The following is a 27,352-nucleotide window of genomic DNA, read 5'->3' on the forward strand; positions in this document are numbered from 1 at the left end:
AGGGGGTATTTGCACATTAATCGAGTCTATCGTTTGACCACGTGATCAGGGGAGAGCGCGAACGCAGTCCCCCACTAGCAGAAATTATACAGTCGAGATTCCCACATTTGAGGAATTCGCAGGGGTCAACACAGCCGGAGTGCAATGGCCGAGCCTCGCCCTGGGTGAACCGCCTTCGTGATCACGGTATCTCCCCTGCCAGGTAAGTATGAGTTGGAATCCGCAAGGGATGGGCCGGACCGCTAGGTGGTACGTTGCACAGTTACGGTTTCTGAGTATTCGGCTAGCAGCCCGTCAAGTCACAATGTCTAGCCGGTTCAAAAGTCTGATTTGCGCTCTTGCGGCTAGCCGCATAAACGATGGCAACCTTTTCATTCATGTACTTCTTTTTTTTTCATGTGTTTATTATTTTGGCGTTTTCCCACCGCATTTCAAGGACGACTTTCTGTTTCCCCACAATGCAACAGTGTACATTGCCCTCAACCGCAAACAGAGCGCATTTCAGTCGCGGTGATGTCACGTCGAACACCAAGCCAGAGCCCTGCCGAAATGCGACACCTAAATGGACAAGTGACCGTGTGCAAGATGCGACGTGAGTTCCAAACGGTTCGTCGGGTGTGCTTGAAAATGGCCTCAAATTAAAGCTGACAGTCTGCACTTGAACTTGGTTGTCGTTGTGTCCTTTCAAACTGAAATCGCTAGAGCGCAGAACCAAAAGAAGAAAAACACGTGCCACTGTCCAATGAAGTGCGGCGCTCACTGTAACTCGGCAATCCTGCTTCATGATAGGCTACAGACGTGTAAGGAAAATGTGCGGTACTCTTGGTGTGAAGTGAATTTGCATTGCACTGATTTAGCCTGTGTTGTGTCTAAAATAGCGCCGTACGTAATGAATTTGGATGCTAGCCTTGTTCCTTTGCAATGCGCTGCCCAAGTGTCTGGGTAAGACATGAGAAGCATAAACGGGTAATAGACTAAACGATATAGCACTGTGCGCGACGTGTTTTGAACGTTGTGAAACAGCAGCGCCTGTCCAAAAGCATAGTGAAAAAAGCTTACAGCACCTGGTATTCCCAGGCGGTCTCCCATCCAAGTACTAACCGGGCCCGACCCTGCTTAGCTTCCGAGATCGGGCGTATTCAGAGTGGTATGGCCGTAAGCGAAGGAAAGGCAGCACAAGGGGGTATTTGCACATTAATCGAGTCTATCGTTTGACCACGTGATCAGGGGAGAGCGCGAACGCAGTCCCCCACTAGCAGAAATTATACAGTCGAGATTCCCACATTTGAGGAATTCGCAGGGGTCAACACAGCCGGAGTGCAATGGCCGAGCCTCGCCCTGGGTGAACCGCCTTCGTGATCACGGTATCTCCCCTGCCAGGTAAGTATGAGTTGGAATCCGCAAGGGATGGGCCGGACCGCTAGGTGGTACGTTGCACAGTTACGGTTTCTGAGTATTCGGCTAGCAGCCCGTCAAGTCACAATGTCTAGCCGGTTCAAAAGTCTGATTTGCGCTCTTGCGGCTAGCCGCATAAACGATGGCAACCTTTTCATTCATGTACTTCTTTTTTTTTTCATGTGTTTATTATTTTGGCGTTTTCCCACCGCATTTCAAGGACGACTTTCTGCTTCCCCACAATGCAACAGTGTACATTGCCCTCAACCGCAAACAGAGCGCATTTCAGTCGCGGTGATGTCACGTCGAACACCAAGCCAGAGCCCTGCCGAAATGCGACACCTAAATGGACAAGTGACCGTGTGCAAGATGCGACGTGAGTTCCAAACGGTTCGTCGGGTGTGCTTGAAAATGGCCTCAAATTAAAGCTGACAGTCTGCACTTGAACTTGGTTGTCGTTGTGTCCTTTCAAACTGAAATCGCTAGAGCGCAGAACCAAAAGAAGAAAAACACGTGCCACTGTCCAATGAAGTGCGGCGCTCACTGTAACTCGGCAATCCTGCTTCATGATAGGCTACAGACGTGTAAGGAAAATGTGCGGTACTCTTGGTGTGAAGTGAATTTGCATTGCACTGATTTAGCCTGTGTTGTGTCTAAAATAGCGCCGTACGTAATGAATTTGGATGCTAGCCTTGTTCCTTTGCAATGCGCTGCCCAAGTGTCTGGGTAAGACATGAGAAGCATAAACGGGTAATAGACTAAACGATATAGCACTGTGCGCGACGTGTTTTGAACGTTGTGAAACAGCAGCGCCTGTCCAAAAGCATAGTGAAAAAAGCTTACAGCACCTGGTATTCCCAGGCGGTCTCCCATCCAAGTACTAACCGGGCCCGACCCTGCTTAGCTTCCGAGATCGGGCGTATTCAGAGTGGTATGGCCGTAAGCGAAGGAAAGGCAGCACAAGGGGGTATTTGCACATTAATCGAGTCTATCGTTTGACCACGTGATCAGGGGAGAGCGCGAACGCAGTCCCCCACTAGCAGAAATTATGCAGTCGAGATTCCCACATTTGAGGAATTCGCAGGGGTCAACACAGCCGGAGTGCAATGGCCGAGCCTCGCCCTGGGTGAACCGCCTTCGTGATCACGGTATCTCCCCTGCCAGGTAAGTATGAGTTGGAATCCGCAAGGGATGGGCCGGACCGCTAGGTGGTACGTTGCACAGTTACGGTTTCTGAGTATTCGGCTAGCAGCCCGTCAAGTCACAATGTCTAGCCGGTTCAAAAGTCTGATTTGCGCTCTTGCGGCTAGCCGCATAAACGATGGCAACCTTTTCATTCATGTACTTCTTTTTTTTTCATGTGTTTATTATTTTGGCGTTTTCCCACCGCATTTCAAGGACGACTTTCTGTTTCCCCACAATGCAACAGTGTACATCGCCCTCAACCGCAAACAGAGCGCATTTCAGTCGCGGTGATGTCACGTCGAACACCAAGCCAGAGCCCTGCCGAAATGCGACACCTAAATGGACAAGTGACCGTGTGCAAGATGCGACGTGAGTTCCAAACGGTTCGTCGGGTGTGCTTGAAAATGGCCTCAAATTAAAGCTGACAGTCTGCACTTGAACTTGGTTGTCGTTGTGTCCTTTCAAACTGAAATCGCTAGAGCGCAGAACCAAAAGAAGAAAAACACGTGCCACTGTCCAATGAAGTGCGGCGCTCACTGTAACTCGGCAATCCTGCTTCATGATAGGCTACAGACGTGTAAGGAAAATGTGCGGTACTCTTGGTGTGAAGTGAATTTGCATTGCACTGATTTAGCCTGTGTTGTGTCTAAAATAGCGCCGTACGTAATGAATTTGGATGCTAGCCTTGTTCCTTTGCAATGCGCTGCCCAAGTGTCTGGGTAAGACATGAGAAGCATAAACGGGTAATAGACTAAACGATATAGCACTGTGCGCGACGTGTTTTGAACGTTGTGAAACAGCAGCGCCTGTCCAAAAGCATAGTGAAAAAAGCTTACAGCACCTGGTATTCCCAGGCGGTCTCCCATCCAAGTACTAACCGGGCCCGACCCTGCTTAGCTTCCGAGATCGGGCGTATTCAGAGTGGTATGGCCGTAAGCGAAGGAAAGGCAGCACAAGGGGGTATTTGCACATTAATCGAGTCTATCGTTTGACCACGTGATCAGGGGAGAGCGCGAACGCAGTCCCCCACTAGCAGAAATTATACAGTCGAGATTCCCACATTTGAGGAATTCGCAGGGGTCAACACAGCCGGAGTGCAATGGCCGAGCCTCGCCCTGGGTGAACCGTTATTTCTTTTATTGAGTTTCACTTACTTTCATTTACATTCATACTTACATTTACTTACATTTACTTACATAACACATATTTACATTGCAAACGTCAGACAGTAACAAACAGAGTTACATTTAAACATGACCGCAGACAATACCAAAATACATTAAGACATTACTGAGTTTCACTTACTTTCACTTTTACATTTCATTTACATTCATACTTACATTTACTTACATTTACTTACATTTACTTACATAACACATATTTACATTGCAAACGTCAGACAGTAACAAACAGAGTTACATTTAAACATGACCGCAGACAATACCACAATACATTAAGACAGTAGACAGTACACAGTAAACATTACATACATTACCCAAGGGAAGGCTTCGGGAGTGTAGGTGTCCGGCTGTAGGTGTATTGTCCAGGGTGTCCGTGTCATATGTATAATTCTGTGCTGTTGTGAATTTTCCATTTTGTGTTTGTGGTGCTCTTTCCGGCTTTGTGACAGTCCAGGTGATAGTAGTCCTTGATGTGGTTGGTGATCTGCCGGGTGATGATGATGTTGTGAAGTTCCTGTTTTTGAAAAAACATGATGTTGCGTGCGTCCCATAAAGTGTGCTTGGTGATGTTGATCACCCTCCAGGCAATCTCCTCCTCAGCAGATGTGATCCCGTTGCGGGGGCCGAGGAGGATATCCCGGAGGGTCAGTGACTGTGTGTCAGTGTATGTGTCCAGGAAAGTGAAAATGGATTGCCAGATAGATTTGGCCTTTCTGCAGTGCCACAGGAGGTGATCTCCGGTTTCCTTTTCGTTACAGCGAGGGTACGGGCATGTCTCCGCCAGGGCCAAGCTCCTCCTGAACATGAACACCCTGGTGGGGAGAGCTTTCAGCACAGCTAGCCACGCCAGGTCTTTCTGTGTGTTCAGAAGGCATGGGTGATTTATGTTTTTCCAAACTGTAGTGGCTGTGCTGTGGGTCATGTTGTCGGGTCTGTGTAAATGTTCCTGTGCATTTGTGGTGTTTTTGATTTCCTGAAATGTCCAGTGAGTGAGCTGTGCAGTGTGCAGACGTGCTGTGTAGATGTACCGGCGGAGTGACCTGTAGGGCTGGGGGGGGTCCCAGGAGTAGGGGTGCCTGTGATCCAGGATGCAGAGCCCCAGGGGTCTTAAGCTGGTGGTGAAGTAAAAACGGGTCATGTATCCGGTTTTGTTACTGCGGTTTTTTATGGAGTTGATGTGGTAGGCGAGGCTCTGCATCCTGATCAGTTCTGCGACGTTTGGCACGCCTCTACCCCCGTTCCTAGGGTCCTTCCACATGATCAGCCTCTTTACCCTCTCCTGCCTACTCCCCCAGACAAAACCAAAGACAATTTTGTTAATTTGTTTCTCAATATGCTTGTCTGGGGGAAAGATCTTTCCGACATAGGCGAGGATCGGGTAAAGGATCGTCTGTACTATGAGGATTCTCCCCGTCATTGACAGTGCCCTGGAACTCCAACTGCAGGTCTTAGCTCGAGCCCGGCCGAGGGCCCCGGCCCAGCTCCGGCCCCCGGAGTTGGTCCTGTCGAACGTGACGCCAAGGATGTTCACGGATGTACGAATGGGAAATGTGTCCGACAGGACCTGGTCGACCGCCCAGGCCCTGGACACAAACACCTCGCTCTTGGTCTTGTTAATTATTGCGGAGGTGGCTGTGCAGAAGTGGTCCAGAGTCCTAATGATGTGCTGTACAGACGTTTGTTCAGTGCAGAAAAGTGTGATGTCGTCCATGTATGCAAGTGCCTTGAGTTGTTCTGTGCACCCTGGGAGTGTGTAGCCGGTGATGTCTGTGTTTGTCCTGATTTTGTGTAAGAGTGGTTCCAGGCAGTGTATGTACAGTAGTGCAGAAAGTGGGCAACCCTGTCTAACCCCTGAGTGTATGGGAAAGTGTTCTGTAGTGTGTCCATTAACCAATATTTTTGCTGTGTTGTTTTGATAGATGATGTGTATCCATTTTCTAAGACCAAGAGGGAGGTTCATTGCCTCCAGGACCTTAAACATGTAGCTATGGCCCACTCTGTCGAAGGCCTTCTCCTGATCTAGATTAAACATGCAAAAAGGTTTTGACCGTTCGACAGAGTGGGCCATGATGTCCCGAATGAGCACCAGGTTATCGGCGGTCGACCTCTCCGGGACCCCGCAAGCCTGGTCCGGACCCACGACCTGAGGGGTAGTCTCCTGGAGCCTGTACATGAGGGCCTTCGCCAAGAGCTTGTAGTCGGCCCCCAAGAGGTTTATAGGCCTCCAGTTTGTCAGGCTACGCTCATCACCCTTGCCCTTGTAAATAAGGGTGATGACGCTCTCTGTCATCGAGGGGGCCAACCGGCCCTCACTGTACACCGCGGAGAGCACCGATGTTAAATCTACCTTGAGGTGTTCCCAAAAGGTTTGGTAGTACTCGGCCGGGAGCCCGTCGGGACCCGGAGTTTTGCCGGTGTTCAGGCCTTTCACCACGTGGGTGAGCTCCTCCACGGACAGACTCTCCTCCTCCTCCTCCTCTCCTTCTCCTGCCCGGGGTGCTATGGCTGGGATGTCCTGTAGGTATGTGTCCACCATGTGCTCATCCATGTGCTTTGTGCTATACAGATCAGTGTAGAATGCCCTGATGTGGTTGTGTATATTCTGTTCACCCGTGATGATTTGTCCTGTGTTGTCCAGTAATGTCTGTATGTGATTCTTTTTGTTCTTGATCTTCCTAAAAAAGTAACGGGTGCATTTTTCATTTTGTTCTAGGTGTTGAATTCTGCTTTGATGTCTAATTTTTTCCTGTTCCTGTCTATAGAGTGCTGAGAGGTTGTGTTTGGCCTGTGTGATTTCTTGTGCGACCTGGAATCCCTGTGCCTGTAGTGCTGCTAGTCGTTGGAGTGTGCTGTGCAATTTTTTTGTTTGTTCCCTCCTTTTCTGTGCCTGCCTGCGTCCTGCCGTGATGAAGTAACCCTTAGTGCGTGTCTTGACCATTTCCCACCATTCTACGGGTGACGTGAAGAGTTCCTTGAGTGATGCCCATTCTTGTAGTCTATTGATGTATGCCTGTTTTATTGCTTTGTCCTCTAGTAGTGATGTGTTTAGTTTCCAGATTCCTCTCCCCCTGTGTGTTTGTGCTGGTGTTGTAATCTGGATGGTGAGTGCTTTGTGATCTGAAAAGAAGACTGTTTGTGCTGTGATGTTCTGTGATTGTATCTGATGGCTCAGAAGGAGGAGGTCTATCCGGGAAAAGGATTTGCCACAGGAACTCACCCACGTGTAGCGTGGCACCAGGTCCCGACCGGCGTCAGTGAGGGAGTAGTCCGCTATGACTGACGCCAGCTCCCGACTCGAGCGGTCCCTCCACGGCCGGCTCCGATCCTCATCCCTCAGGGCACAGTTGAAGTCCCCTGCCATCACGACGGGGAGGTTTCCCAAAAGGATTGGACGCAGCTTGGGGAAAAAGGCTGTGCGCTCATTTTGGTTTGCGGGTGCATAAACATTAATAACCTTAAAGTGAAAATTGTTATAAACAAGTTCAACTGCTAAAATCCTTCCTGCCTCCACCACTTTTTTCCGGGTTATCTTGACTGAGTTATTCTTGATTAATATTGCCACCCCATCTGCACGTGCCACACTCGAACCCGACCACACCGAATCCCCTATGGCCCATTCATTCTGATAATCTATGTAATCTGTTAAAAAGGGGATTCTACACTCTTGTAAACATAAAATGTCTGTGTTTTGTGTTGTGAGGAATGCCATGACGTCTGCCCTTTTCTTATTGTTCTGAATACTGCGTACGTTTAATGTGAGGATGTTTAATGTGCTCATGATTGTTGTTGTAGTGGTAACTAGTGCAATGACAGTGGTGTATGTATGGTACTGCGTCCAATCCATAGCTGATCACGGGAGGTGATATTTACTTCTGCCCTTTCCCTGTTCTAGATTCTGGAGGACCCCCCCCGGGTGGATTGGAGGAGGACCTGGCGGGCAGAGTGGTGAGGGGTGTGGCTGGCTTACCGGCTCTCGACGCACCCAGGGCTGCCTGCGAAGCGTGCACTGGTCCAGCTGTGTCCGGGCGGGTGTCAATGTAAAGTTTGGTGAGTCGGAGTGTTTCCCTAGATACGCGTGTCTGTGGGGGTGGTCGTGTCTGTGGGTGTTGTAATTTGACCGTCCTGTCTATAACTTCTCCCCATATGTAGTCCAGTTCAGGTGCGTCGTCTTTGTCAGGTGTGCTGTGTGAAGTTCTGGGTCTGGTGGGTTTTGCTGGTGCTGGTTGTGCTGGTTCTGTCATCGTTTTCCCAGAGGAGCGGTGTGTCCTTGGGGTGACTACGGGTTTGGGGGGTATTTGGGTAGTGGTCGGGCTGTCCGTCTGTGCGTGTTTTACTGGCTGTGCTGGTTTGTCAGGTTGTGTCGGCGGTTCCACTGTCTGTGGAGGTGGCGGTGGTGGCTGTTTTTCTGGTGGTGGTGGTGGTGGTGCTGGGGGTTGTTTTTCTGCTTGTGTGGGTTCTGGTTCTGTGTCCTGATTGGTGGAGGTGGTGGTAGTTCTTTTCCTTTCCCGTGGTCGGGGGTCTCTTTTTCTTTTTCCAAGGATGTCTGGTGACAGTGTGTCTGTTGTGTTGTCTGTGTCTGTGGGCAGAGTGGAGGGTGTGCTGTCTGTGATCTCAATCTCCTCGTCCTCGCTCTTGACTTCTATCTGTTCAGTGTCTGTAGTGGTGGAAGGGGAGTTGGTGCTAGTACTGTCTTGTGTCGTGCACTGTCCAGGATTTCCACACGGGAGTGAGTCTGTCTGTGTGTCTGGTCCAACTGTCTCCATCTGTGAGGGGTTTGGGGGCTGGTCTGTGTCGGGTTCTGTCTCGGACTGTGGTGTAGGGGTGGGTTGTTCTGTGGTGGTGGGGTGCTGAGGGGGGGTCTGTGCGGGTTCTGTGGTTGCATCGTGTGTTTGTGGGTTTGTGTTGGTTGTGTTTTGTGGGGGTGGTGCTGTGTTCTGTGGAGGGGGTGCTGTGTCCTGTGGAGGGTGGTCTGTGCCCTGTTGTGCGTTGCTGTCTGTGCGTGCTCGTGTTTTGTTGGCATATGAGGATGGACAGTCCCTGAAAACATGCTCCTGGCTCCCACATAGATTACACCTCCGTGCCTCTGTGCATTTGTTTGTCTGGTGCTCCCCTCCACAATTTTTACATTTAATCACCGTGCATGCTGCTGCAAGGTGCCCCAGGTTCCCACAGGTGCGGCAAAGTTTTGGCATCCCATTATAAAAAATTTGTCCCCTGTTCTGTCCCAAAGTGATGGTGCTGGGTAAATGCCTGACCCCCCCGATGGATGTGTCGTCTGGGTGCAGACGGACTAACCATTTTCTGGCGCCTGTCCACACCCCGTCCTCGTCGTATACCCGTCTCACGTCCGATACCAATGTGCCGTGTCTGCTTAACCAAAGTGAAATGTCATAGTCTGAAACTGATTCATTATAAAATAAAACTGTGATAACCTTAACCTCCCTGTCAGTGAGTGCTTCTACTGTGAATTTGTTCAGTGGTGTTTGTGTGGCTTTCTGTCTGTACTGATTCCAAAACATCTCTAGTGTCTGTGCATTCTTAAAACTGGTTTCAAATATGTCCCTAGGACCAGGCAGCTTGAACAGGCAGTTCAAGTCAGACGGAGCGAAGCCCAAACCTCTCTGCAGCACTGCTCTGCTGAACTCCAGGCGTGTCAGTGATGGTTCCGGGTCAGTGCGGTTGTGGATGAATCTGACTGCGTTGTGCCTTCTCGTGCCGGGTGCTCGCTGGTTCTCCATGATGTTTCGGGTGTGAAGGTAGGTGGAATGAGAAGGTGGGGGGGAGGGGGAATGGGGAGAAGGGGGAAGGGTGGGGAAAGGAAAAGGGGTAGGGAAACACTCACAAACAAAAGAAATAAAAGTAAAATAGAGGTTCAAAATCAAAATGAGGGTGAAAGAAAAAGGGGAAAAAAGGAACAGGTATTTAGTGGGGTTTAACTGAGAAAACAACTCAAAGAAACTAAAACTGGAAAGGGAGAAGGCTGCAGTGCAACCTCCTCCAATATTACTCCCCTAAGAATCTGGGGTCTGGCGCATAGACACTCAGCTGAGTTGCAGGTCTCCTCTGGCTCCCTCTGCGGGGTCAGGCTCCAGAATCTGGCTCCAGGCTCTTTCAGGCAGCAGGCCGCAGTTCCGGGCTCCTCCAGGCAGCAGGCCGCAGACCTCGGCTCCGGGCTCTTTCAGGCAGCAGGCCGCAGTTCCGGGCTCCTCCAGGCAGCAGGCCGCAGACCTCGGCTCCGGGCTCTTTCAGGCAGCAGGCCCTGGCTCCGGGCTCCTCCAGGCAGCAGGCCGAAGTCCCTGGCTCCGGGCTCCTCCAGGCAGCAGGCCGAAGTCCTTGGCTCCGGGCTCCTCCAGGCAGCAGGCAGCAGGCCGCAGTCCCTGGCTCCGGGCTCCTCCAAGCAGCAGGCCGCAGGCCTTGGCTCCGGGCTCCTCCAGGCAGCAGGCCCTGGCTACGGGCTCCTCCAGGCAGTAGGCCGCAGACCTCGGCTCCGGGCTCCTCCAGGCAGCAGGCCGCAGACCTCGGCTCCGGGCTCCTCCAGGCAGCAGGCCGCAGACCTCGACTCTGGGCTCCTCCAGGCAGCAGGCCGAAGACCTCGGCTCCGGGTTCCTCCAGGCAGCAGGCCCTGGCTCCTGATCAGTGCAGCTATGTGCCACTGATCTGGGTTTCCGGGGTGTTCCGCTGGGCTACAAGGTCGAGCCAGCCGCGGTCAAGCCACGTACTGAACCCAAGCCTTGCAGCCCGTCCAGAAAGAAGGAGGAAAATGGGAAGGGAAAGAGAACGGACTAAGAAAAAGAAGGGAAAATAACAAAAGAACAAAATGCTCTTAGAAAGCACCTAAACAGCCCAGTGACCTCCTGTCCACCACTAGAACCCCAGTGGTGGGCAACAGGACCAACTGAACTGAAAAGAAGCCAGAACAAAATGCACAGCAAGAAAGAAACACGTGATCACGGTATCTCCCCTGCCAGGTAACCGCCCTGGGTGAACCGCCTTCGTGATCACGGTATCTCCCCTGCCAGGTAAGTATGAGTTGGAATCCGCAAGGGATGGGCCGGACCGCTAGGTGGTACGTTGCACAGTTACGGTTTCTGAGTATTCGGCTAGCAGCCCGTCAAGTCACAATGTCTAGCCGGTTCAAAAGTCTGATTTGCGCTCTTGCGGCTAGCCGCATAAACGATGGCAACCTTTTCATTCATGTACTTCTTTTTTTTTCATGTGTTTATTATTTTGGCGTTTTCCCACCGCATTTCAAGGACGACTTTCTGTTTCCCCACAATGCAACAGTGTACATTGCCCTCAACCGCAAACAGAGCGCATTTCAGTCGCGGTGATGTCACGTCGAACACCAAGCCAGAGCCCTGCCGAAATGCGACACCTAAATGGACAAGTGACCGTGTGCAAGATGCGACGTGAGTTCCAAACGGTTCGTCGGGTGTGCTTGAAAATGGCCTCAAATTAAAGCTGACAGTCTGCACTTGAACTTGGTTGTCGTTGTGTCCTTTCAAACTGAAATCGCTAGAGCGCAGAACCAAAAGAAGAAAAACACGTGCCACTGTCCAATGAAGTGCGGCGCTCACTGTAACTCGGCAATCCTGCTTCATGATAGGCTACAGACGTGTAAGGAAAATGTGCGGTACTCTTGGTGTGAAGTGAATTTGCATTGCACTGATTTAGCCTGTGTTGTGTCTAAAATAGCGCCGTACGTAATGAATTTGGATGCTAGCCTTGTTCCTTTGCAATGCGCTGCCCAAGTGTCTGGGTAAGACATGAGAAGCATAAACGGGTAATAGACTAAACGATATAGCACTGTGCGCGACGTGTTTTGAACGTTGTGAAACAGCAGCGCCTGTCCAAAAGCATAGTGAAAAAAGCTTACAGCACCTGGTATTCCCAGGCGGTCTCCCATCCAAGTACTAACCGGGCCCGACCCTGCTTAGCTTCCGAGATCGGGCGTATTCAGAGTGGTATGGCCGTAAGCGAAGGAAAGGCAGCACAAGGGGGTATTTGCACATTAATCGAGTCTATCGTTTGACCACGTGATCAGGGGAGAGCGCGAACGCAGTCCCCCACTAGCAGAAATTATACAGTCGAGATTCCCACATTTGAGGAATTCGCAGGGGTCAACACAGCCGGAGTGCAATGGCCGAGCCTCGCCCTGGGTGAACCGCCTTCGTGATCACGGTATCTCCCCTGCCAGGTAAGTATGAGTTGGAATCCGCAAGGGATGGGCCGGACCGCTAGGTGGTACGTTGCACAGTTACGGTTTCTGAGTATTCGGCTAGCAGCCCGTCAAGTCACAATGTCTAGCCGGTTCAAAAGTCTGATTTGCGCTCTTGCGGCTAGCCGCATAAACGATGGCAACCTTTTCATTCATGTACTTCTTTTTTTTTTCATGTGTTTATTATTTTGGCGTTTTCCCACCGCATTTCAAGGACGACTTTCTGCTTCCCCACAATGCAACAGTGTACATTGCCCTCAACCGCAAACAGAGCGCATTTCAGTCGCGGTGATGTCACGTCGAACACCAAGCCAGAGCCCTGCCGAAATGCGACACCTAAATGGACAAGTGACCGTGTGCAAGATGCGACGTGAGTTCCAAACGGTTCGTCGGGTGTGCTTGAAAATGGCCTCAAATTAAAGCTGACAGTCTGCACTTGAACTTGGTTGTCGTTGTGTCCTTTCAAACTGAAATCGCTAGAGCGCAGAACCAAAAGAAGAAAAACACGTGCCACTGTCCAATGAAGTGCGGCGCTCACTGTAACTCGGCAATCCTGCTTCATGATAGGCTACAGACGTGTAAGGAAAATGTGCGGTACTCTTGGTGTGAAGTGAATTTGCATTGCACTGATTTAGCCTGTGTTGTGTCTAAAATAGCGCCGTACGTAATGAATTTGGATGCTAGCCTTGTTCCTTTGCAATGCGCTGCCCAAGTGTCTGGGTAAGACATGAGAAGCATAAACGGGTAATAGACTAAACGATATAGCACTGTGCGCGACGTGTTTTGAACGTTGTGAAACAGCAGCGCCTGTCCAAAAGCATAGTGAAAAAAGCTTACAGCACCTGGTATTCCCAGGCGGTCTCCCATCCAAGTACTAACCGGGCCCGACCCTGCTTAGCTTCCGAGATCGGGCGTATTCAGAGTGGTATGGCCGTAAGCGAAGGAAAGGCAGCACAAGGGGGTATTTGCACATTAATCGAGTCTATCGTTTGACCACGTGATCAGGGGAGAGCGCGAACGCAGTCCCCCACTAGCAGAAATTATACAGTCGAGATTCCCACATTTGAGGAATTCGCAGGGGTCAACACAGCCGGAGTGCAATGGCCGAGCCTCGCCCTGGGTGAACCGCCTTCGTGATCACGGTATCTCCCCTGCCAGGTAAGTATGAATTGGAATCCGCAAGGGATGGGCCGGACCGCTAGGTGGTACGTTGCACAGTTACGGTTTCTGAGTATTCGGCTAGCAGCCCGTCAAGTCACAATGTCTAGCCGGTTCAAAAGTCTGATTTGCGCTCTTGCGGCTAGCCGCATAAACGATGGCAACCTTTTCATTCATGTACTTCTTTTTTTTTTCATGTGTTTATTATTTTGGCGTTTTCCCACCGCATTTCAAGGACGACTTTCTGCTTCCCCACAATGCAACAGTGTACATTGCCCTCAACCGCAAACAGAGCGCATTTCAGTCGCGGTGATGTCACGTCGAACACCAAGCCAGAGCCCTGCCGAAATGCGACACCTAAATGGACAAGTGACCGTGTGCAAGATGCGACGTGAGTTCCAAACGGTTCGTCGGGTGTGCTTGAAAATGGCCTCAAATTAAAGCTGACAGTCTGCACTTGAACTTGGTTGTCGTTGTGTCCTTTCAAACTGAAATCGCTAGAGCGCAGAACCAAAAGAAGAAAAACACGTGCCACTGTCCAATGAAGTGCGGCGCTCACTGTAACTCGGCAATCCTGCTTCATGATAGGCTACAGACGTGTAAGGAAAATGTGCGGTACTCTTGGTGTGAAGTGAATTTGCATTGCACTGATTTAGCCTGTGTTGTGTCTAAAATAGCGCCGTACGTAATGAATTTGGATGCTAGCCTTGTTCCTTTGCAATGCGCTGCCCAAGTGTCTGGGTAAGACATGAGAAGCATAAACGGGTAATAGACTAAACGATATAGCACTGTGCGCGACGTGTTTTGAACGTTGTGAAACAGCAGCGCCTGTCCAAAAGCATAGTGAAAAAAGCTTACAGCACCTGGTATTCCCAGGCGGTCTCCCATCCAAGTACTAACCGGGCCCGACCCTGCTTAGCTTCCGAGATCGGGCGTATTCAGAGTGGTATGGCCGTAAGCGAAGGAAAGGCAGCACAAGGGGGTATTTGCACATTAATCGAGTCTATCGTTTGACCACGTGATCAGGGGAGAGCGCGAACGCAGTCCCCCACTAGCAGAAATTATACAGTCGAGATTCCCACATTTGAGGAATTCGCAGGGGTCAACACAGCCGGAGTGCAATGGCCGAGCCTCGCCCTGGGTGAACCGCCTTCGTGATCACGGTATCTCCCCTGCCAGGTAAGTATGAATTGGAATCCGCAAGGGATGGGCCGGACCGCTAGGTGGTACGTTGCACAGTTACGGTTTCTGAGTATTCGGCTAGCAGCCCGTCAAGTCACAATGTCTAGCCGGTTCAAAAGTCTGATTTGCGCTCTTGCGGCTAGCCGCATAAACGATGGCAACCTTTTCATTCATGTACTTCTTTTTTTTTTCATGTGTTTATTATTTTGGCGTTTTCCCACCGCATTTCAAGGACGACTTTCTGCTTCCCCACAATGCAACAGTGTACATTGCCCTCAACCGCAAACAGAGCGCATTTCAGTCGCGGTGATGTCACGTCGAACACCAAGCCAGAGCCCTGCCGAAATGCGACACCTAAATGGACAAGTGACCGTGTGCAAGATGCGACGTGAGTTCCAAACGGTTCGTCGGGTGTGCTTGAAAATGGCCTCAAATTAAAGCTGACAGTCTGCACTTGAACTTGGTTGTCGTTGTGTCCTTTCAAACTGAAATCGCTAGAGCGCAGAACCAAAAGAAGAAAAACACGTGCCACTGTCCAATGAAGTGCGGCGCTCACTGTAACTCGGCAATCCTGCTTCATGATAGGCTACAGACGTGTAAGGAAAATGTGCGGTACTCTTGGTGTGAAGTGAATTTGCATTGCACTGATTTAGCCTGTGTTGTGTCTAAAATAGCGCCGTACGTAATGAATTTGGATGCTAGCCTTGTTCCTTTGCAATGCGCTGCCCAAGTGTCTGGGTAAGACATGAGAAGCATAAACGGGTAATAGACTAAACGATATAGCACTGTGCGCGACGTGTTTTGAACGTTGTGAAACAGCAGCGCCTGTCCAAAAGCATAGTGAAAAAAGCTTACAGCACCTGGTATTCCCAGGCGGTCTCCCATCCAAGTACTAACCGGGCCCGACCCTGCTTAGCTTCCGAGATCGGGCGTATTCAGAGTGGTATGGCCGTAAGCGAAGGAAAGGCAGCACAAGGGGGTATTTGCACATTAATCGAGTCTATCGTTTGACCACGTGATCAGGGGAGAGCGCGAACGCAGTCCCCCACTAGCAGAAATTATACAGTCGAGATTCCCACATTTGAGGAATTCGCAGGGGTCAACACAGCCGGAGTGCAATGGCCGAGCCTCGCCCTGGGTGAACCGCCTTCGTGATCACGGTATCTCCCCTGCCAGGTAAGTATGAGTTGGAATCCGCAAGGGATGGGCCGGACCGCTAGGTGGTACGTTGCACAGTTACGGTTTCTGAGTATTCGGCTAGCAGCCCGTCAAGTCACAATGTCTAGCCGGTTCAAAAGTCTGATTTGCGCTCTTGCGGCTAGCCGCATAAACGATGGCAACCTTTTCATTCATGTACTTCTTTTTTTTTCATGTGTTTATTATTTTGGCGTTTTCCCACCGCATTTCAAGGACGACTTTCTGTTTCCCCACAATGCAACAGTGTACATCGCCCTCAACCGCAAACAGAGCGCATTTCAGTCGCGGTGATGTCACGTCGAACACCAAGCCAGAGCCCTGCCGAAATGCGACACCTAAATGGACAAGTGACCGTGTGCAAGATGCGACGTGAGTTCCAAACGGTTCGTCGGGTGTGCTTGAAAATGGCCTCAAATTAAAGCTGACAGTCTGCACTTGAACTTGGTTGTCGTTGTGTCCTTTCAAACTGAAATCGCTAGAGCGCAGAACCAAAAGAAGAAAAACACGTGCCACTGTCCAATGAAGTGCGGCGCTCACTGTAACTCGGCAATCCTGCTTCATGATAGGCTACAGACGTGTAAGGAAAATGTGCGGTACTCTTGGTGTGAAGTGAATTTGCATTGCACTGATTTAGCCTGTGTTGTGTCTAAAATAGCGCCGTACGTAATGAATTTGGATGCTAGCCTTGTTCCTTTGCAATGCGCTGCCCAAGTGTCTGGGTAAGACATGAGAAGCATAAACGGGTAATAGACTAAACGATATAGCACTGTGCGTGACGTGTTTTGAACGTTGTGAAACAGCAGCGCCTGTCCAAAAGCATAGTGAAAAAAGCTTACAGCACCTGGTATTCCCAGGCGGTCTCCCATCCAAGTACTAACCGGGCCCGACCCTGCTTAGCTTCCGAGATCAGGCGTATTCAGAGTGGTATGGCCGTAAGCGAAGGAAAGGCAGCACAAGGGGGTATTTGCACATTAATCGAGTCTATCGTTTGACCACGTGACCAGGGGAGAGCGCGAACGCAGTCCCCCACTAGCAGAAATTATGCAGTCGAGATTCCCACATTTGAGGAATTCGCAGGGGTCAACACAGCCGGAGTGCAATGGCCGAGCCTCGCCCTGGGTGAACCGCCTTCGTGATCACGGTATCTCCCCTGCCAGGTAAGTATGAGTTGGAATCCGCAAGGGATGGGCCGGACCGCTAGGTGGTACGTTGCACAGTTACGGTTTCTGAGTATTCGGCTAGCAGCCCGTCAAGTCACAATGTCTAGCCGGTTCAAAAGTCTGATTTGCGCTCTTGCGGCTAGCCGCATAAACGATGGCAACCTTTTCATTCATGTACTTCTTTTTTTTTCATGTGTTTATTATTTTGGCGTTTTCCCACTGCATTTCAAGGACGACTTTCTGTTTCCCCACAATGCAACAGTGTACATTGCCCTCAACCGCAAACAGAGCGCATTTCAGTCGCGGTGATGTCACGTCGAACACCAAGCCAGAGCCCTGCCGAAATGCGACACCTAAATGGACAAGTGACCGTGTGCAAGATGCGACGTGAGTTCCAAACGGTTCGTCGGGTGTGCTTGAAAATGGCCTCAAATTAAAGCTGACAGTCTGCACTTGAACTTGGTTGTCGTTGTGTCCTTTCAAACTGAAATCGCTAGAGCGCAGAACCAAAAGAAGAAAAACACGTGCCACTGTCCAATGAAGTGCGGCGCTCACTGTAACTCGGCAATCCTGCTTCATGATAGGCTACAGACGTGTAAGGAAAATGTGCGGTACTCTTGGTGTGAAGTGAATTTGCATTGCACTGATTTAGCCTGTGTTGTGTCTAAAATAGCGCCGTACGTAATGAATTTGGATGCTAGCCTTGTTCCTTTGCAATGCGCTGCCCAAGTGTCTGGGTAAGACATGAGAAGCATAAACGGGTAATAGACTAAACGATATAGCACTGTGCGCGACGTGTTTTGAACGTTGTGAAACAGCAGCGCCTGTCCAAAAGCATAGTGAAAAAAGCTTACAGCACCTGGTATTCCCAGGCGGTCTCCCATCCAAGTACTAACCGGGCCCGACCCTGCTTAGCTTCCGAGATCGGGCGTATTCAGAGTGGTATGGCCGTAAGCGAAGGAAAGGCAGCACAAGGGGGTATTTGCACATTAATCGAGTCTATCGTTTGACCACGTGATCAGGGGAGAGCGCGAACGCAGTCCCCCACTAGCAGAAATTATACAGTCGAGATTCCCACATTTGAGGAATTCGCAGGGGTCAACACAGCCGGAGTGCAATGGCCGAGCCTCGCCCTGGGTGAACCGCCTTCGTGATCACGGTATCTCCCCTGCCAGGTAAGTATGAGTTGGAATCCGCAAGGGATGGGCCGGACCGCTAGGTGGTACGTTGCACAGTTACGGTTTCTGAGTATTCGGCTAGCAGCCCGTCAAGTCACAATGTCTAGCCGGTTCAAAAGTCTGATTTGCGCTCTTGCGGCTAGCCGCATAAACGATGGCAACCTTTTTTTTCATGTGTTTATTATTTTGGCGTTTTCCCACCGCATTTCAAGGACGACTTTCTGCTTCCCCACAATGCAACAGTGTACATCGCCCTCAACCGCAAACAGAGCGCATTTCAGTCGCGGTGATGTCACGTCGAACACCAAGCCAGAGCCCTGCCGAAATGCGACACCTAAATGGACAAGTGACCGTGTGCAAGATGCGACGTGAGTTCCAAACGGTTCGTCGGGTGTGCTTGAAAATGGCCTCAAATTAAAGCTGACAGTCTGCACTTGAACTTGGTTGTCGTTGTGTCCTTTCAAACTGAAATCGCTAGAGCGCAGAACCAAAAGAAGAAAAACACGTGCCACTGTCCAATGAAGTGCGGCGCTCACTGTAACTCGGCAATCCTGCTTCATGATAGGCTACAGACGTGTAAGGAAAATGTGCGGTACTCTTGGTGTGAAGTGAATTTGCATTGCACTGATTTAGCCTGTGTTGTGTCTAAAATAGCGCCGTACGTAATGAATTTGGATGCTAGCCTTGTTCCTTTGCAATGCGCTGCCCAAGTGTCTGGGTAAGACATGAGAAGCATAAACGGGTAATAGACTAAACGATATAGCACTGTGCGCGACGTGTTTTGAACGTTGTGAAACAGCAGCGCCTGTCCAAAAGCATAGTGAAAAAAGCTTACAGCACCTGGTATTCCCAGGCGGTCTCCCATCCAAGTACTAACCGGGCCCGACCCTGCTTAGCTTCCGAGATCGGGCGTATTCAGAGTGGTATGGCCGTAAGCGAAGGAAAGGCAGCACAAGGGGGTATTTGCACATTAATCGAGTCTATCGTTTGACCACGTGATCAGGGGAGAGCGCGAACGCAGTCCCCCACTAGCAGAAATTATACAGTCGAGATTCCCACATTTGAGGAATTCGCAGGGGTCAACACAGCCGGAGTGCAATGGCCGAGCCTCGCCCTGGGTGAACCGCCTTCGTGATCACGGTATCTCCCCTGCCAGGTAAGTATGAGTTGGAATCCGCAAGGGATGGGCCGGACCGCTAGGTGGTACGTTGCACAGTTACGGTTTCTGAGTATTCGGCTAGCAGCCCGTCAAGTCACAATGTCTAGCCGGTTCAAAAGTCTGATTTGCGCTCTTGCGGCTAGCCGCATAAACGATGGCAACCTTTTCATTCATGTACTTCTTTTTTTTTTCATGTGTTTATTATTTTGGCGTTTTCCCACCGCATTTCAAGGACGACTTTCTGCTTCCCCACAATGCAACAGTGTACATTGCCCTCAACCGCAAACAGAGCGCATTTCAGTCGCGGTGATGTCACGTCGAACACCAAGCCAGAGCCCTGCCGAAATGCGACACCTAAATGGACAAGTGACCGTGTGCAAGATGCGACGTGAGTTCCAAACGGTTCGTCGGGTGTGCTTGAAAATGGCCTCAAATTAAAGCTGACAGTCTGCACTTGAACTTGGTTGTCGTTGTGTCCTTTCAAACTGAAATCGCTAGAGCGCAGAACCAAAAGAAGAAAAACACGTGCCACTGTCCAATGAAGTGCGGCGCTCACTGTAACTCGGCAATCCTGCTTCATGATAGGCTACAGACGTGTAAGGAAAATGTGCGGTACTCTTGGTGTGAAGTGAATTTGCATTGCACTGATTTAGCCTGTGTTGTGTCTAAAATAGCGCCGTACGTAATGAATTTGGATGCTAGCCTTGTTCCTTTGCAATGCGCTGCCCAAGTGTCTGGGTAAGACATGAGAAGCATAAACGGGTAATAGACTAAACGATATAGCACTGTGCGCGACGTGTTTTGAACGTTGTGAAACAGCAGCGCCTGTCCAAAAGCATAGTGAAAAAAGCTTACAGCACCTGGTATTCCCAGGCGGTCTCCCATCCAAGTACTAACCGGGCCCGACCCTGCTTAGCTTCCGAGATCGGGCGTATTCAGAGTGGTATGGCCGTAAGCGAAGGAAAGGCAGCACAAGGGGGTATTTGCACATTAATCGAGTCTATCGTTTGACCACGTGATCAGGGGAGAGCGCGAACGCAGTCCCCCACTAGCAGAAATTATACAGTCGAGATTCCCACATTTGAGGAATTCGCAGGGGTCAACACAGCCGGAGTGCAATGGCCGAGCCTCGCCCTGGGTGAACCGCCTTCGTGATCACGGTATCTCCCCTGCCAGGTAAGTATGAATTGGAATCCGCAAGGGATGGGCCGGACCGCTAGGTGGTACGTTGCACAGTTACGGTTTCTGAGTATTCGGCTAGCAGCCCGTCAAGTCACAATGTCTAGCCGGTTCAAAAGTCTGATTTGCGCTCTTGCGGCTAGCCGCATAAACGATGGCAACCTTTTCATTCATGTACTTCTTTTTTTTTTCATGTGTTTATTATTTTGGCGTTTTCCCACCGCATTTCAAGGACGACTTTCTGCTTCCCCACAATGCAACAGTGTACATTGCCCTCAACCGCAAACAGAGCGCATTTCAGTCGCGGTGATGTCACGTCGAACACCAAGCCAGAGCCCTGCCGAAATGCGACACCTAAATGGACAAGTGACCGTGTGCAAGATGCGACGTGAGTTCCAAACGGTTCGTCGGGTGTGCTTGAAAATGGCCTCAAATTAAAGCTGACAGTCTGCACTTGAACTTGGTTGTCGTTGTGTCCTTTCAAACTGAAATCGCTAGAGCGCAGAACCAAAAGAAGAAAAACACGTGCCACTGTCCAATGAAGTGCGGCGCTCACTGTAACTCGGCAATCCTGCTTCATGATAGGCTACAGACGTGTAAGGAAAATGTGCGGTACTCTTGGTGTGAAGTGAATTTGCATTGCACTGATTTAGCCTGTGTTGTGTCTAAAATAGCGCCGTACGTAATGAATTTGGATGCTAGCCTTGTTCCTTTGCAATGCGCTGCCCAAGTGTCTGGGTAAGACATGAGAAGCATAAACGGGTAATAGACTAAACGATATAGCACTGTGCGCGACGTGTTTTGAACGTTGTGAAACAGCAGCGCCTGTCCAAAAGCATAGTGAAAAAAGCTTACAGCACCTGGTATTCCCAGGCGGTCTCCCATCCAAGTACTAACCGGGCCCGACCCTGCTTAGCTTCCGAGATCGGGCGTATTCAGAGTGGTATGGCCGTAAGCGAAGGAAAGGCAGCACAAGGGGGTATTTGCACATTAATCGAGTCTATCGTTTGACCACGTGATCAGGGGAGAGCGCGAACGCAGTCCCCCACTAGCAGAAATTATACAGTCGAGATTCCCACATTTGAGGAATTCGCAGGGGTCAACACAGCCGGAGTGCAATGGCCGAGCCTCGCCCTGGGTGAACCGCCTTCGTGATCACGGTATCTCCCCTGCCAGGTAAGTATGAATTGGAATCCGCAAGGGATGGGCCGGACCGCTAGGTGGTACGTTGCACAGTTACGGTTTCTGAGTATTCGGCTAGCAGCCCGTCAAGTCACAATGTCTAGCCGGTTCAAAAGTCTGATTTGCGCTCTTGCGGCTAGCCGCATAAACGATGGCAACCTTTTCATTCATGTACTTCTTTTTTTTTTCATGTGTTTATTATTTTGGCGTTTTCCCACCGCATTTCAAGGACGACTTTCTGCTTCCCCACAATGCAACAGTGTACATTGCCCTCAACCGCAAACAGAGCGCATTTCAGTCGCGGTGATGTCACGTCGAACACCAAGCCAGAGCCCTGCCGAAATGCGACACCTAAATGGACAAGTGACCGTGTGCAAGATGCGACGTGAGTTCCAAACGGTTCGTCGGGTGTGCTTGAAAATGGCCTCAAATTAAAGCTGACAGTCTGCACTTGAACTTGGTTGTCGTTGTGTCCTTTCAAACTGAAATCGCTAGAGCGCAGAACCAAAAGAAGAAAAACACGTGCCACTGTCCAATGAAGTGCGGCGCTCACTGTAACTCGGCAATCCTGCTTCATGATAGGCTACAGACGTGTAAGGAAAATGTGCGGTACTCTTGGTGTGAAGTGAATTTGCATTGCACTGATTTAGCCTGTGTTGTGTCTAAAATAGCGCCGTACGTAATGAATTTGGATGCTAGCCTTGTTCCTTTGCAATGCGCTGCCCAAGTGTCTGGGTAAGACATGAGAAGCATAAACGGGTAATAGACTAAACGATATAGCACTGTGCGCGACGTGTTTTGAACGTTGTGAAACAGCAGCGCCTGTCCAAAAGCATAGTGAAAAAAGCTTACAGCACCTGGTATTCCCAGGCGGTCTCCCATCCAAGTACTAACCGGGCCCGACCCTGCTTAGCTTCCGAGATCGGGCGTATTCAGAGTGGTATGGCCGTAAGCGAAGGAAAGGCAGCACAAGGGGGTATTTGCACATTAATCGAGTCTATCGTTTGACCACGTGATCAGGGGAGAGCGCGAACGCAGTCCCCCACTAGCAGAAATTATACAGTCGAGATTCCCACATTTGAGGAATTCGCAGGGGTCAACACAGCCGGAGTGCAATGGCCGAGCCTCGCCCTGGGTGAACCGCCTTCGTGATCACGGTATCTCCCCTGCCAGGTAAGTATGAGTTGGAATCCGCAAGGGATGGGCCGGACCGCTAGGTGGTACGTTGCACAGTTACGGTTTCTGAGTATTCGGCTAGCAGCCCGTCAAGTCACAATGTCTAGCCGGTTCAAAAGTCTGATTTGCGCTCTTGCGGCTAGCCGCATAAACGATGGCAACCTTTTCATTCATGTACTTCTTTTTTTTTCATGTGTTTATTATTTTGGCGTTTTCCCACCGCATTTCAAGGACGACTTTCTGTTTCCCCACAATGCAACAGTGTACATCGCCCTCAACCGCAAACAGAGCGCATTTCAGTCGCGGTGATGTCACGTCGAACACCAAGCCAGAGCCCTGCCGAAATGCGACACCTAAATGGACAAGTGACCGTGTGCAAGATGCGACGTGAGTTCCAAACGGTTCGTCGGGTGTGCTTGAAAATGGCCTCAAATTAAAGCTGACAGTCTGCACTTGAACTTGGTTGTCGTTGTGTCCTTTCAAACTGAAATCGCTAGAGCGCAGAACCAAAAGAAGAAAAACACGTGCCACTGTCCAATGAAGTGCGGCGCTCACTGTAACTCGGCAATCCTGCTTCATGATAGGCTACAGACGTGTAAGGAAAATGTGCGGTACTCTTGGTGTGAAGTGAATTTGCATTGCACTGATTTAGCCTGTGTTGTGTCTAAAATAGCGCCGTACGTAATGAATTTGGATGCTAGCCTTGTTCCTTTGCAATGCGCTGCCCAAGTGTCTGGGTAAGACATGAGAAGCATAAACGGGTAATAGACTAAACGATATAGCACTGTGCGTGACGTGTTTTGAACGTTGTGAAACAGCAGCGCCTGTCCAAAAGCATAGTGAAAAAAGCTTACAGCACCTGGTATTCCCAGGCGGTCTCCCATCCAAGTACTAACCGGGCCCGACCCTGCTTAGCTTCCGAGATCAGGCGTATTCAGAGTGGTATGGCCGTAAGCGAAGGAAAGGCAGCACAAGGGGGTATTTGCACATTAATCGAGTCTATCGTTTGACCACGTGACCAGGGGAGAGCGCGAACGCAGTCCCCCACTAGCAGAAATTATGCAGTCGAGATTCCCACATTTGAGGAATTCGCAGGGGTCAACACAGCCGGAGTGCAATGGCCGAGCCTCGCCCTGGGTGAACCGCCTTCGTGATCACGGTATCTCCCCTGCCAGGTAAGTATGAGTTGGAATCCGCAAGGGATGGGCCGGACCGCTAGGTGGTACGTTGCACAGTTACGGTTTCTGAGTATTCGGCTAGCAGCCCGTCAAGTCACAATGTCTAGCCGGTTCAAAAGTCTGATTTGCGCTCTTGCGGCTAGCCGCATAAACGATGGCAACCTTTTCATTCATGTACTTCTTTTTTTTTCATGTGTTTATTATTTTGGCGTTTTCCCACTGCATTTCAAGGACGACTTTCTGTTTCCCCACAATGCAACAGTGTACATTGCCCTCAACCGCAAACAGAGCGCATTTCAGTCGCGGTGATGTCACGTCGAACACCAAGCCAGAGCCCTGCCGAAATGCGACACCTAAATGGACAAGTGACCGTGTGCAAGATGCGACGTGAGTTCCAAACGGTTCGTCGGGTGTGCTTGAAAATGGCCTCAAATTAAAGCTGACAGTCTGCACTTGAACTTGGTTGTCGTTGTGTCCTTTCAAACTGAAATCGCTAGAGCGCAGAACCAAAAGAAGAAAAACACGTGCCACTGTCCAATGAAGTGCGGCGCTCACTGTAACTCGGCAATCCTGCTTCATGATAGGCTACAGACGTGTAAGGAAAATGTGCGGTACTCTTGGTGTGAAGTGAATTTGCATTGCACTGATTTAGCCTGTGTTGTGTCTAAAATAGCGCCGTACGTAATGAATTTGGATGCTAGCCTTGTTCCTTTGCAATGCGCTGCCCAAGTGTCTGGGTAAGACATGAGAAGCATAAACGGGTAATAGACTAAACGATATAGCACTGTGCGCGACGTGTTTTGAACGTTGTGAAACAGCAGCGCCTGTCCAAAAGCATAGTGAAAAAAGCTTACAGCACCTGGTATTCCCAGGCGGTCTCCCATCCAAGTACTAACCGGGCCCGACCCTGCTTAGCTTCCGAGATCGGGCGTATTCAGAGTGGTATGGCCGTAAGCGAAGGAAAGGCAGCACAAGGGGGTATTTGCACATTAATCGAGTCTATCGTTTGACCACGTGATCAGGGGAGAGCGCGAACGCAGTCCCCCACTAGCAGAAATTATACAGTCGAGATTCCCACATTTGAGGAATTCGCAGGGGTCAACACAGCCGGAGTGCAATGGCCGAGCCTCGCCCTGGGTGAACCGCCTTCGTGATCACGGTATCTCCCCTGCCAGGTAAGTATGAGTTGGAATCCGCAAGGGATGGGCCGGACCGCTAGGTGGTACGTTGCACAGTTACGGTTTCTGAGTATTCGGCTAGCAGCCCGTCAAGTCACAATGTCTAGCCGGTTCAAAAGTCTGATTTGCGCTCTTGCGGCTAGCCGCATAAACGATGGCAACCTTTTTTTTCATGTGTTTATTATTTTGGCGTTTTCCCACCGCATTTCAAGGACGACTTTCTGCTTCCCCACAATGCAACAGTGTACATCGCCCTCAACCGCAAACAGAGCGCATTTCAGTCGCGGTGATGTCACGTCGAACACCAAGCCAGAGCCCTGCCGAAATGCGACACCTAAATGGACAAGTGACCGTGTGCAAGATGCGACGTGAGTTCCAAACGGTTCGTCGGGTGTGCTTGAAAATGGCCTCAAATTAAAGCTGACAGTCTGCACTTGAACTTGGTTGTCGTTGTGTCCTTTCAAACTGAAATCGCTAGAGCGCAGAACCAAAAGAAGAAAAACACGTGCCACTGTCCAATGAAGTGCGGCGCTCACTGTAACTCGGCAATCCTGCTTCATGATAGGCTACAGACGTGTAAGGAAAATGTGCGGTACTCTTGGTGTGAAGTGAATTTGCATTGCACTGATTTAGCCTGTGTTGTGTCTAAAATAGCGCCGTACGTAATGAATTTGGATGCTAGCCTTGTTCCTTTGCAATGCGCTGCCCAAGTGTCTGGGTAAGACATGAGAAGCATAAACGGGTAATAGACTAAACGATATAGCACTGTGCGCGACGTGTTTTGAACGTTGTGAAACAGCAGCGCCTGTCCAAAAGCATAGTGAAAAAAGCTTACAGCACCTGGTATTCCCAGGCGGTCTCCCATCCAAGTACTAACCGGGCCCGACCCTGCTTAGCTTCCGAGATCGGGCGTATTCAGAGTGGTATGGCCGTAAACGAAGGAAAGGCAGCACAAGGGGGTATTTGCACATTAATCGAGTCTATCGTTTGACCACGTGATCAGGGGAGAGCGCGAACGCAGTCCCCCACTAGCAGAAATTATACAGTCGAGATTCCCACATTTGAGGAATTCGCAGGGGTCAACACAGCCGGAGTGCAATGGCCGAGCCTCGCCCTGGGTGAACCGCCTTCGTGATCACGGTATCTCCCCTGCCAGGTAAGTATGAGTTGGAATCCGCAAGGGATGGGCCGGACCGCTAGGTGGTACGTTGCACAGTTACGGTTTCTGAGTATTCGGCTAGCAGCCCGTCAAGTCACAATGTCTAGCCGGTTCAAAAGTCTGATTTGCGCTCTTGCGGCTAGCCGCATAAACGATGGCAACCTTTTCATTCATGTACTTCTTTTTTTTTCATGTGTTTATTATTTTGGCGTTTTCCCACCGCATTTCAAGGACGACTTTCTGTTTCCCCACAATGCAACAGTGTACATTGCCCTCAACCGCAAACAGAGCGCATTTCAGTCGCGGTGATGTCACGTCGAACACCAAGCCAGAGCCCTGCCGAAATGCGACACCTAAATGGACAAGTGACCGTGTGCAAGATGCGACGTGAGTTCCAAACGGTTCGTCGGGTGTGCTTGAAAATGGCCTCAAATTAAAGCTGACAGTCTGCACTTGAACTTGGTTGTCGTTGTGTCCTTTCAAACTGAAATCGCTAGAGCGCAGAACCAAAAGAAGAAAAACACGTGCCACTGTCCAATGAAGTGCGGCGCTCACTGTAACTCGGCAATCCTGCTTCATGATAGGCTACAGACGTGTAAGGAAAATGTGCGGTACTCTTGGTGTGAAGTGAATTTGCATTGCACTGATTTAGCCTGTGTTGTGTCTAAAATAGCGCCGTACGTAATGAATTTGGATGCTAGCCTTGTTCCTTTGCAATGCGCTGCCCAAGTGTCTGGGTAAGACATGAGAAGCATAAACGGGTAATAGACTAAACGATATAGCACTGTGCGCGACGTGTTTTGAACGTTGTGAAACAGCAGCGCCTGTCCAAAAGCATAGTGAAAAAAGCTTACAGCACCTGGTATTCCCAGGCGGTCTCCCATCCAAGTACTAACCGGGCCCGACCCTGCTTAGCTTCCGAGATCGGGCGTATTCAGAGTGGTATGGCCGTAAGCGAAGGAAAGGCAGCACAAGGGGGTATTTGCACATTAATCGAGTCTATCGTTTGACCACGTGATCAGGGAAGAGCGCGAACGCAGTCCCCCACTAGCAGAAATTATACAGTCGAGATTCCCACATTTGAGGAATTCGCAGGGGTCAACACAGCCGGAGTGCAATGGCCAAGCCTCGCCCTGGGTGAACCGCCTTCGTGATCACGGTATCTCCCCTGCCAGGTAAGTATGAGTTGGAATCCGCAAGGGATGGGCCGGACCGCTAGGTGGTACGTTGCACAGTTACGGTTTCTGAGTATTCGGCTAGCAGCCCGTCAAGTCACAATGTCTAGCC

General features: G+C 50.3%; 18 non-coding genes and 17 pseudogenes across 18 annotated transcripts; all 35 read right to left on the reverse strand.

The window, feature by feature from the left end:
* Nucleotides 1-46: 46 nt before the first annotated feature.
* Nucleotides 47-210, reverse strand: LOC133117771 (U1 spliceosomal RNA). The gene has a single exon (XR_009706310.1). It is a non-coding gene; the product is annotated as a U1 spliceosomal RNA (small nuclear RNA).
* Nucleotides 211-1,052: 842 nt separating this feature from the next.
* Nucleotides 1,053-1,161, reverse strand: LOC133117330 (5S ribosomal RNA; annotated as a pseudogene).
* Nucleotides 1,162-1,224: 63 nt separating this feature from the next.
* On the reverse strand, nucleotides 1,225-1,388 carry LOC133117772 (U1 spliceosomal RNA). Its single transcript, XR_009706311.1, has one exon. It is a non-coding gene; the product is annotated as a U1 spliceosomal RNA (small nuclear RNA).
* An 843-nt stretch (nucleotides 1,389-2,231) lies between these two features.
* LOC133117331 (5S ribosomal RNA) lies at nucleotides 2,232-2,340 on the reverse strand (annotated as a pseudogene).
* Nucleotides 2,341-2,403: 63 nt separating this feature from the next.
* LOC133117623 (U1 spliceosomal RNA) lies at nucleotides 2,404-2,567 on the reverse strand. Its single transcript, XR_009706168.1, has one exon. It is a non-coding gene; the product is annotated as a U1 spliceosomal RNA (small nuclear RNA).
* An 842-nt stretch (nucleotides 2,568-3,409) lies between these two features.
* Nucleotides 3,410-3,518, reverse strand: LOC133117332 (5S ribosomal RNA; annotated as a pseudogene).
* A 63-nt stretch (nucleotides 3,519-3,581) lies between these two features.
* On the reverse strand, nucleotides 3,582-3,748 carry LOC133117229 (U1 spliceosomal RNA). The gene has a single exon (XR_009706021.1). It is a non-coding gene; the product is annotated as a U1 spliceosomal RNA (small nuclear RNA).
* A 7,882-nt stretch (nucleotides 3,749-11,630) lies between these two features.
* On the reverse strand, nucleotides 11,631-11,739 carry LOC133117333 (5S ribosomal RNA; annotated as a pseudogene).
* Nucleotides 11,740-11,802: 63 nt separating this feature from the next.
* Nucleotides 11,803-11,966, reverse strand: LOC133117773 (U1 spliceosomal RNA). Its single transcript, XR_009706312.1, has one exon. It is a non-coding gene; the product is annotated as a U1 spliceosomal RNA (small nuclear RNA).
* An 843-nt stretch (nucleotides 11,967-12,809) lies between these two features.
* On the reverse strand, nucleotides 12,810-12,918 carry LOC133117334 (5S ribosomal RNA; annotated as a pseudogene).
* A 63-nt stretch (nucleotides 12,919-12,981) lies between these two features.
* On the reverse strand, nucleotides 12,982-13,145 carry LOC133117774 (U1 spliceosomal RNA). The gene has a single exon (XR_009706313.1). It is a non-coding gene; the product is annotated as a U1 spliceosomal RNA (small nuclear RNA).
* An 843-nt stretch (nucleotides 13,146-13,988) lies between these two features.
* LOC133117335 (5S ribosomal RNA) lies at nucleotides 13,989-14,097 on the reverse strand (annotated as a pseudogene).
* A 63-nt stretch (nucleotides 14,098-14,160) lies between these two features.
* Nucleotides 14,161-14,324, reverse strand: LOC133117775 (U1 spliceosomal RNA). Its single transcript, XR_009706314.1, has one exon. It is a non-coding gene; the product is annotated as a U1 spliceosomal RNA (small nuclear RNA).
* Nucleotides 14,325-15,167: 843 nt separating this feature from the next.
* LOC133117336 (5S ribosomal RNA) lies at nucleotides 15,168-15,276 on the reverse strand (annotated as a pseudogene).
* A 63-nt stretch (nucleotides 15,277-15,339) lies between these two features.
* Nucleotides 15,340-15,503, reverse strand: LOC133117778 (U1 spliceosomal RNA). The gene has a single exon (XR_009706316.1). It is a non-coding gene; the product is annotated as a U1 spliceosomal RNA (small nuclear RNA).
* An 842-nt stretch (nucleotides 15,504-16,345) lies between these two features.
* On the reverse strand, nucleotides 16,346-16,454 carry LOC133117457 (5S ribosomal RNA; annotated as a pseudogene).
* Nucleotides 16,455-16,517: 63 nt separating this feature from the next.
* Nucleotides 16,518-16,681, reverse strand: LOC133117624 (U1 spliceosomal RNA). The gene has a single exon (XR_009706169.1). It is a non-coding gene; the product is annotated as a U1 spliceosomal RNA (small nuclear RNA).
* Nucleotides 16,682-17,523: 842 nt separating this feature from the next.
* On the reverse strand, nucleotides 17,524-17,632 carry LOC133117338 (5S ribosomal RNA; annotated as a pseudogene).
* A 63-nt stretch (nucleotides 17,633-17,695) lies between these two features.
* On the reverse strand, nucleotides 17,696-17,859 carry LOC133117779 (U1 spliceosomal RNA). Its single transcript, XR_009706317.1, has one exon. It is a non-coding gene; the product is annotated as a U1 spliceosomal RNA (small nuclear RNA).
* An 823-nt stretch (nucleotides 17,860-18,682) lies between these two features.
* LOC133117339 (5S ribosomal RNA) lies at nucleotides 18,683-18,791 on the reverse strand (annotated as a pseudogene).
* Nucleotides 18,792-18,854: 63 nt separating this feature from the next.
* LOC133117780 (U1 spliceosomal RNA) lies at nucleotides 18,855-19,018 on the reverse strand. Its single transcript, XR_009706318.1, has one exon. It is a non-coding gene; the product is annotated as a U1 spliceosomal RNA (small nuclear RNA).
* Nucleotides 19,019-19,861: 843 nt separating this feature from the next.
* LOC133117340 (5S ribosomal RNA) lies at nucleotides 19,862-19,970 on the reverse strand (annotated as a pseudogene).
* A 63-nt stretch (nucleotides 19,971-20,033) lies between these two features.
* Nucleotides 20,034-20,197, reverse strand: LOC133117781 (U1 spliceosomal RNA). The gene has a single exon (XR_009706319.1). It is a non-coding gene; the product is annotated as a U1 spliceosomal RNA (small nuclear RNA).
* Nucleotides 20,198-21,040: 843 nt separating this feature from the next.
* Nucleotides 21,041-21,149, reverse strand: LOC133117341 (5S ribosomal RNA; annotated as a pseudogene).
* Nucleotides 21,150-21,212: 63 nt separating this feature from the next.
* On the reverse strand, nucleotides 21,213-21,376 carry LOC133117782 (U1 spliceosomal RNA). The gene has a single exon (XR_009706320.1). It is a non-coding gene; the product is annotated as a U1 spliceosomal RNA (small nuclear RNA).
* An 843-nt stretch (nucleotides 21,377-22,219) lies between these two features.
* Nucleotides 22,220-22,328, reverse strand: LOC133117342 (5S ribosomal RNA; annotated as a pseudogene).
* A 63-nt stretch (nucleotides 22,329-22,391) lies between these two features.
* Nucleotides 22,392-22,555, reverse strand: LOC133117130 (U1 spliceosomal RNA). Its single transcript, XR_009705932.1, has one exon. It is a non-coding gene; the product is annotated as a U1 spliceosomal RNA (small nuclear RNA).
* Nucleotides 22,556-23,397: 842 nt separating this feature from the next.
* LOC133117458 (5S ribosomal RNA) lies at nucleotides 23,398-23,506 on the reverse strand (annotated as a pseudogene).
* A 63-nt stretch (nucleotides 23,507-23,569) lies between these two features.
* On the reverse strand, nucleotides 23,570-23,733 carry LOC133117625 (U1 spliceosomal RNA). Its single transcript, XR_009706170.1, has one exon. It is a non-coding gene; the product is annotated as a U1 spliceosomal RNA (small nuclear RNA).
* An 842-nt stretch (nucleotides 23,734-24,575) lies between these two features.
* On the reverse strand, nucleotides 24,576-24,684 carry LOC133117343 (5S ribosomal RNA; annotated as a pseudogene).
* Nucleotides 24,685-24,747: 63 nt separating this feature from the next.
* Nucleotides 24,748-24,911, reverse strand: LOC133117131 (U1 spliceosomal RNA). Its single transcript, XR_009705933.1, has one exon. It is a non-coding gene; the product is annotated as a U1 spliceosomal RNA (small nuclear RNA).
* An 823-nt stretch (nucleotides 24,912-25,734) lies between these two features.
* LOC133117417 (5S ribosomal RNA) lies at nucleotides 25,735-25,843 on the reverse strand (annotated as a pseudogene).
* Nucleotides 25,844-25,906: 63 nt separating this feature from the next.
* LOC133117132 (U1 spliceosomal RNA) lies at nucleotides 25,907-26,070 on the reverse strand. Its single transcript, XR_009705934.1, has one exon. It is a non-coding gene; the product is annotated as a U1 spliceosomal RNA (small nuclear RNA).
* An 842-nt stretch (nucleotides 26,071-26,912) lies between these two features.
* Nucleotides 26,913-27,021, reverse strand: LOC133117344 (5S ribosomal RNA; annotated as a pseudogene).
* A 63-nt stretch (nucleotides 27,022-27,084) lies between these two features.
* Nucleotides 27,085-27,248, reverse strand: LOC133117195 (U1 spliceosomal RNA). Its single transcript, XR_009705996.1, has one exon. It is a non-coding gene; the product is annotated as a U1 spliceosomal RNA (small nuclear RNA).
* Nucleotides 27,249-27,352: the final 104 nt, after the last annotated feature.

Source organism: Conger conger, chromosome 17 (genome assembly GCF_963514075.1).
Source record: "Conger conger chromosome 17, fConCon1.1, whole genome shotgun sequence".
In the NCBI taxonomy this organism is placed as follows: Eukaryota; Metazoa; Chordata; class Actinopteri; order Anguilliformes; family Congridae; genus Conger; species Conger conger.